Source organism: Tachyglossus aculeatus, chromosome 6, assembly GCF_015852505.1.
Source record: "Tachyglossus aculeatus isolate mTacAcu1 chromosome 6, mTacAcu1.pri, whole genome shotgun sequence".
In the NCBI taxonomy this organism is placed as follows: domain Eukaryota; kingdom Metazoa; phylum Chordata; class Mammalia; order Monotremata; family Tachyglossidae; genus Tachyglossus; species Tachyglossus aculeatus.
Genome location: NC_052071.1, coordinates 18,579,691 through 18,588,787, shown reverse-complemented (window position 1 = coordinate 18,588,787; position 9,097 = coordinate 18,579,691).

Genomic DNA, 9,097 nt, shown 5'->3' with positions numbered 1-9,097 from the left:
GGTATTTGTTAAGTGATTACAATGTGGCAAGCACTGTTCTAAGAGCTGGGGAAGATACAAGGTGATCAGATTGTCCCACGTCGGGATCACAGTCTTAATCCCCATTTTACAGATCAGGTAACGGAGGCACAGAGAAGTTACATGACTTGTCCAAGGTCACACAGCAGACAAATAGCAGAGCTGGGATTAGAACCCATGGCCTCTTGCAACTAGGCCACCCTGCTTCTCCAATCCCTGAAGTCATCTGTGCTAGGATTAACACACCTCTCAGGGGCTTTAAGCATGCCCCTTGCTGAGACTGGATTAACACACCTCTCTGGGGCTTTAAGCATGCCCCTTGCTGAGACTATTCACTGGTGTATCAATCAATCAATCGTATTTATTGAGCGCTTACTGTGTGCAGAGCACTGTACTAAACGCTTGGGAAGTACAAGCTGGCAACATACAGAGACAGTCCCCATCCAACAGTGGGCTCACAGTCTAGAAGGGGGAGACAGAGAACAAACCCAAACATAATAACAAAATAAAATAAATAGAATAGATAGGTACAAGTAAAATAAATAAATAGAGTAATAAATAATGTACAAACATATATACATATATACAGGTGCTGTGGGGAAGGGAAGGAGGTAAGATGAGGGGGATGGAGAGGGGGACGAGGGGGAGAGGAAGGAAGGGGCTGACCACCTCAAGAATTCTGGGCAGGGGCCAGAGGATTGCTGTCTAGACCTCTCCCCTACTCTAAGAGGGTTTTTTATTGAGTACTTACTGAATGCTTATTTGGTGGAGGAACTGTACTAAATGCTTGGAGAGTACAATTAAGATTGTAAACAAGATCCCTGTCCTCTAGGAGTTCATAGTGGAGAGGAGGAACAGATGCTAAAGTAATTTACAGGTAGAAGGAAGGGAGAATAATTGATTGCGGTATTTGGTAAGTGTTTACTATGTGTCAAGCACTACTTTAAGCGCTGGGGTAGATATAAATTCATCAGATGGGATGTAGTCTATGTAGGAAAGAGCACGGGCTTGGAAGTGTGAGGTCATGGTTTCTAATCCTGGCTCTGCCACTTAATAATGATAATGATGGCATTTATTAAGTGCTTACTATGTGCAAAGCACTGTTCTAAGCGCTGGGGAGGTTACAAGGTGATCAGATTGTTCCACGTGGGGCTCACAATCTTAAGCCCCATTTTACAGAAGAGGTAACTAGACTGTGAGCCCACTGTTGGGTAGGGACTGTCTCTATATATTGCCAACTTGTACTTCCCAAGCACTTAGTACAGTGCTGTGCACACAGTAAGCGCTCAATAAATACGATTGATTGATTGATTGGTAACTGAGGCACAGAGAAGTTAAGTGACTTGCCCAAAGGCACATAGCTGACAATTGGCGGGGCCGGAATTTGAACCCATCACCTCTGACTCCAAAGCCCAGGCTCGTTCCACTGAGCAATGATGCTTCTCTAATAAAGATGGTATTTGTTAAGCACTTAACTATGTGCCAGGCACTGTACTAAGCGCTGGGGTTGATACAAGCAAATCGGGTTGGACACAGTCCCTGTCCTATGTGAGGCTCACAGTATCAATCCCCATTTTGCAGACGGGGTAACTGAGGCCCAGAGAGGTGAAGTGACTTGCCTAAGGTCACACAGCAGACAAGTGGCCAAGCCGGGATTAGAACCCATTAGAAACCATTAGAACCCAGAAATTGTCACCCTGGGTGGCTAAGGAGTTAGAAGAATGGAGGAAACTTCCCGTAACTGAGCAGGAGGTCAAGCGGGTCATGGATGCAGAGCTGGGTGGGAAGAATTCCTCTGAGGATGAGAAGGGGGATCATGATCCCAGTACCACAACTGGAATTTAGCTCTTCCCGGTGGGATTGGGAGGTGCCCCCCAAGAACCCAGAGGGGCAGCCCAAGCCCCTCTATCCTATTATCAAGGAAAAAGCAGAATCCTGAGGGAAAGATCACCACCCAAACTACTCACTTCACAGATACAGAGCTCAGGCAGCTCTCTAGGGAGTTTCGGGGAGCCGGTGACAGGCTGGCCGGCCAGGGGATGGAAGGGAGTGGCTTCGCAGGTGGACCTCAGCCCAAATGAAAGCAGCCACCTCGATTTGGGCCCAGGGGTGGATGTAACCCATACTCATACTCAAGGTTGTAACCTCTGGACTCTCACAGTACATTGGGCTCCGACAGTCCCCTGGAGTGAGCAGGGAAGGGCCGGCACCCTCCGCTGGACCGACCCAGCTACATTAAACCAGCATCTCCTGGTGCTTGGAATTGAACAACTCCTGGATGAGGGGGAGAAAACTCAGGAACCGAGCCCCTGGTCCCTCCCCACTCAAGAGAGCCCAGCATGTTGCCAACTTGTACTTCCCAAGTGCTTAGTACAGTGCCCTGCACACAGATAGTGCTCAATAAATACAACTGAATGAATCATCTGAGCCCCAGCCCAGACTGAGCCCCCTCTCTCCTCTCCCCCTACTCCCCCTCCCCATCCCCCCGCCTTACCTCCTTCCCCTCCCCCACAGCACCTGTATATATGTATATATGTTTGTACATATTTATTACTCTATGTATTTATTTATTTTACTTGTACATATTTATTCTATTTATTTTATTTGGTTTATACGTTTTCTTTTGTTGTCTGTTTCCCCCTTCTAGACTGTGAGCCCGATGTTGGGTAGGGACCGTCTCAATATGTTGCCAATTTGTACTTCCCAAGCGCTTAGTACAGTGCCCTGCACACAGTAAGCACTCAATAAATACGAATGAATGAATCGTCTGAGCCCCAGCCCAGACTGAGCCCCCTCCTTCCTCTCTCCCTACTCCCCCTCCCCATCCCCCCGCCTTACCTCCTTCCCCTCCACACAGCACCTGTATATATGTATATATGTTTGTACATATTTATTCTATTTGGTTTATATGTTTTGTTTTGCTGTCTGTCTCCCCCTTCTAGACTGTGAGCCCGATGTTGGGTAGGGACCATCTCTATATGTTGCCAACTTGTACTTCCGAAGCGCTTAGTACAGTGCTCTGCACACAGTAAGCACTCAATAAATACGATTGAATGAATGAACGAAAAGAGAGCCCGCTGTTGGGTAGGGACCGTCTCTATATGTTGCCAACTTTTACTTCCCAAGTGCTTAGTACAGAGCTCTGCACACAGTAAGCGCTCAATAAATACGATCGAATGAAGTTATTAGACTTGCCCAAGGCCACACAGCAGACGAGGGGCAAAGCCAGGATTATTAATAATGTTAATAACATTAAGGATATTTGAGCACTTACTATGTTCCGGCCATTGTGCTAAATGCTGAGGTAGATACAATCGGATTGGACACACTCCCTATCCCATATGGGGCTCACGGTCTTAATCCCCATTTTACAGATGAGGTAACTGAAACCCGGAGAAAGTAAATGAAGTGATTCGCCCAAGGTCACAGAGCAAACAGGGAAGCCAGACTTAGAACCCAGGTCCTCCAACTCCCAGTCCCGTGCTCTTTCCACGAGGCCACGTTGCTTTTCTGCAAGCAAGGGAGGATATAGACATGTTCACAAGTGCTATGGACAGGTTTGTAGGGCAGTGTGAGTAGCCAGGTGCTTAGGAAAATGACCAGCCCTCCACCAGGCCACCCCATCTGGGGGCTATCTTCATCTTCATCAATCGTATTTATTGAGCGCTTACTGTGTGCAGAGCACTGTACTAAGCGCTCGGGAAGTACAACTTGGCACACCCACAATGTGCTGAGCGGTTTGGTGTGTTGTGCCTCCTGGGGCACAGAGGCACACTCCGATGGTTCCTGTGACCAGCGTAACCACCTACGCTCTTAAAGTGTGAGCACGCTGTGGGCACAGAGAATGTGTGGATATATTGTTACACTGTCCTCTCCCAAGTGCTTAGTACTGTGTTTTGCAACCAGTAAGCACTCAATAAATACTACTGATTGAATGAATAAATAAATGAATACTCCTCAAAGGAAGAGTATGGGGGCTTGTGCTACTCACCCATCATTTAAATTCAATCGTATTTATTAAGCGCTTACCGTGTGCAGAGCACTGTACTAAGCACTTGGGGAAGACAAAATGAAACAATAAACGGTGACAATCCCTACCCACAATGAGCTCACAGTCTAGAATCAGGGTGGAGGAGACAGACAACAATTCAAAAGGTCCCGTATAGCTGTGCGGGGACTGATTTCCTTCCTCATTACATACACCTATGGAGAACAACCTCTGTGGATTGATTTCCTTCCTCATTACATACACCTATAGAGAACAACCTCTACGGATTTTCTTGACCGCACTCTCTCTCTCGCAAGGGGAAGACTGCGGCTCCTTGGTACAGAACAAGCAATTTAACTACTATCTCCGCTTGTAAACATAAAGGTTGCTTTAATTGTTCAAAGTTGCTTACTATACATTCTGCATGTGACAGGCTTTCATTCATTGCCACATAAAACATATCTTTCTCTCACTTGAACAGGGATCACTAGCATTAAATTGTGAAGGGAGTACTTCCTTTTCTAGCATTTTATCACGTTGTAAACTTGTATCCAATTTGCTAGACCCTATCATCCTATTTTTTTTTTAGGATGACTGCTCTGCAGTTTCCTCCAGACTGTGAATGCTTTCATTTCAAGATATTTTTACCTAAACATATTTAGACTACAGGATTTCTCATCCCCAAAGTGTATTATTTGGCTATCAACAGTGATATGACTATCACTATCAAACTTTCTAGAAGTGTAAATCTACTAATGATCTAAAATGATGATAATCAACTACAGTGTACTATTTCTCCAAGGAGCTCAACAGTTAAAGAAAATTTTTAAAAGAACAAAAAACCAACAAAACCTATCGACCTAAACATCAGTTAAAATAAATCCTCCAAAAATATGTTTGACTTGTAATTAAAGCTTGCACTTTGAATATTCATATGTCTTAAATGACTGCATTTTGGTGCCTTGTGTTAACTTTGATTTCAACTAATACATTCTGTTTTAATTCCAAGAAAAATCATAAATTCAATTTAGTGAATCCTAAGGGATCATGGGCTTACATTTGCTAATTTGCAAATCTGTTAAACTGACACGGACTCAGTTTAGCTTAGGAAAACATACTGAAAAATGCAATTTTAAAAATGTTCTTGAAAATGAAGTTTGCATCATGGTGTTTGTTTAAATGAAGAAGGACTCTTTGTTAATTGACCAGTATAATACTGTGAAAATCCCACCACTTGGCAGCCCTTTGGAAAATTGTTCAAAAGAATCTTCCAAATGTATTTGCTAATAAAGTACTACCTTTAAATTCTCCCACATTTGTTATGAGAGGAAACTGTATAGAATTTGAGATCACTGGTACACTGAAAAAGGAGTTATTATATCTGCAGTGAACTAAGCTACATAATCAGATTAGTTCTCAAATACTGATTACTGGAGAATGCATTCAAGTATAAGTCACAGAAGAGTGGATGGGGTGCCGTTGTTAGTCTAATAATGTGGAATTTAAAATATGAAAGCAATAATACATTTTGATATTTTTGTAATAATCTCACCACTCAATGAAAAGGGCACACACTTTAAATATATACAATCTGATAGAACCTAATTATTCATTCCTTTAAACTTCATTGAACAGCTTTTCATTTTAATAAATTTGCTTTTTGAAAGACACATTTTTTTAGAAAAATGACAGTGCATTGAAAATCCTGGATCAGGTGCCTATTAAAGAAAATGCACCATCGTTTGCAACTACATAGATGAGTTTTGCTCTGAATGAAAAAAAGATATACGAGTATAGTGTCCCAGAAGGGCTGTAATTTCAGATAATTATCCATTCACTGCTATCCATATGACAATCTATATGTTAACTAGAGACACATATTAGTTGGGGGAACGTGTATGCATTAAGAGTTGACTTATATCCAATGAGTTTATTTCTTTTGCTAAATGCGTATGAGGCTCTAGCTGGCATAAGTATAATGGGAATTATATGCTTATATCTATGGTGAAATAGGCCTCAGCATGGAACTAGGGCCACAGATTACTTTATATTTTCCATTTGCAATGATGACATATAGCAGCACAAAACCACACACACAATATTAAGGGAACTATGTATTCTGCCCAAATATCTAAGTTTAAAAATTTATCAGGCCAAATCTATACTACAGAAATTTATCTCAAGTCAGCTGAGAGTGATTTTTTTTTTTGGTATCTGGTTAAACCCTTACTCTGTGTTGGTTATACAGCTTGGACAAAGTCCCACATGTGGCTCACAGTGTAAGAAAGAGGGTATTAAATCTCCATTTAACAGAAGTCAGGCACAGACAAGTTACGTGACTTGCCCAGCATCACATGGCAGGCAAGTAATGGAAGCAAGATTAGAGCCCAAGTCCTTCTGACTCCTTGATTTATGTTCTTTCCACTAGGCCACACTGATTTCCGATGTGTATTCCAGGACAGCTACAAGTAATGCTCTATTTTTTCATATGTTGACAATGATGAGGGTATTTGTTAAGCACTTACTATGTGCCAGGCACTGTACTGTATTCGCTGGGGTGAATACAAGCAGATTGGGTAGGACATAGTCCCTGTCCCATGTGGGGCTCTCAGCCTAAATCACCATTTTACAGATGAGATAACTGAGTCACAGAGAAGTAAAGTGACTTGTCCAAGGTCACACAGCAGACAGTGGTGGAGTCGGGATTAGAGCCCATGGTCTTCTGATTCCCAGGCTCATGCCTCATCCACTATGTCATGCTGCTTTAAGTCCGACACATGATACTTTAGACTGCGGGTCACCATACCATACTTGTACATATCTATTCTATTTATTTCATTTTGTTAGTATGTTTGGTTTTGTTCTCTGTCTCCCCCTTTTAGACTGTGAGCCCACTGTTGGGTAGGGACTGTCTCTATATGTTGCCAACTTGTACTTCCCAAGCTCTTAGTACAGTGCTCTGCACACAGTAAGCACTCAATAAATATGATTGATGATGATGATACCATGTCACACTCCAAACAGAAGTGTAGGGATGAATGTTAAAAATATAGTTTGAAAGTAGCAAGCTTTGGGGGGATAAATGGCCCTTTGGCAGAACTGTTTAGACCATATCTAAACAGAAGCAGTGTGGTTTAGTGGAAAAAGCAGGGACTAGGGAGTCAGAGGTCGTGGGTTCTAATCCCGGCTCCGCCACTTGTCAGTTGTGTGACTTTGGGCAAGTCGCATAACTTCTCTGTGCCTCAGTTACCTCATCTGTAACATGGGGATTAAGGCTGTATTCTCCGCATCATGAGACTGATTATCTTGTATCTACCCCCGTGCTTAGATCAGTGCTTAACAAGTACCATCATTATTGTTATATCTACTTCAGTACTTAGTACGGTGCTTGGCTCATAATAAGCAGTTATCTGTCTCCCTGCTGGCCTTCTACTTTTATGAGTCTTAAAACTCTGGAATGTGTTTTTTGAAATGTGTAGCAAAGGTAATTTTAAATTCTCGCTTCAATTCTATATCCCTGTTTCCCAAGAACTTATTTAGTCTTGTGATATATTTCTCCTTGAACTTACGTAGGTAAACCCAAAAATCAAAGTTCAAGACTAAAGGTTAAATTTTCTCAGATATTCCTTGAAATTTACCCTAAATGTTGAGCTGCAGGGGACAGAGAGAAAGGATAGCATTGGGGGGGTTGGGGGGGGGGGTGTTTGTGTGTGTGTGTGTGTGTGTGTGTGTGTGTGTGTGTGTGTGTGTGTGATCTGAATAAACTTCCTGAACTAAAGTCTCATAGACCTTTTGAAGATGCTGGCTTTCTCAGTGATTCATTCGTTCATTTATTCATTCAATTGTATTATTGAGCGCTTACTGTGTGCAGGGCACTGTACTAAGCGCTTGGAAAGTACAATTCAGCAATAAATGATTAAGAAGCATGTATTGACTCCAGTGTTGACTTATTGTATCTTCAAACACGGCAGAGTCGACTTGTTTGAAGAGAACATGACATTACCTGACACTGTTTTTTTAATGGCATTTATTAAGTGCCTACTATGTGCAAAGCACTGTTCTAAGTGCTGGGGAGGCTATACGGTGATCAGGTTGTCCCACGGGGGGCTCACAGTCTTAATCCCCATTTTACAGAGGAGGGAACTGAGGCACAGAGAAGTGACTTGCCCAAAGTCACACAGCTGACAGTTGGTGGATTCAGGATTTGAACCCTTGACCTCTGACTCCAAAGCCCTTGCTCCTTCCACTGAGCCACGCTGCTTCTCTAGTTCTGTGTGGGCAGAAAACGGGTCCAGGAACTGCCTTATATTGTACTCTTCCAAGTACTTAGTAGAGTGCTCTGCACACACGAAGTGCTCAAGAAATACCATTGATTGACTGGCTAGAGGAAAACATGGCTGTCAGAGACTGCTAGTGCCCAGCTATCCCTTTCCTCTTAGCATGCTCCTGCTCTCCTCAGAGACCTATTAGGCACAGAAACAAAATCTCTGCTCTCCACTACAGGGAGAGGAAGGGACTGTATAGTATGAAACAGTGTGGGACGACAGATATAATTTGACTGCCAGGCAGGAGGCTTGTTAATAATAATAATAATAACAATAATAATAATAATAATTATTATTATTATTATTATTATTATGGCATTTGTTAAGCTTTTACTATGTGCCAGGAACTATACAAAGCGCTGGGGTGGATACAAGCAAATCACATTGGACACGGTCCCTGTCCCATGTTGGGATTTCAGTCTCAATCCGCATTTTACCCCAGAGGCACAGAGAAGTTGAAGCGACTTCTTAAAGTCAATCAATCAATCAATCGTATTTATTGAGCTCTTACTATGTGCAGAGCACTGTACTAAGTGCTTGAGTCATTATAAAGTCATGCAGCAGATGAGTCCCATGAGCCTGGAGTTGTTCTTCTTATAAGGACGGCGTAAACAGCAATGAGATGAATCACACTGCATTCCATCCTACGGTGGGTTATTGGGCCAAATGGGGGGAACTTGTCATGTTGCCTTTCCTAGGTTGAGTCCACAGGACAAAGTTCCCCCTTACACCGTTAGAAGGCATGTCCTAGTGGACAAAGCCCAGG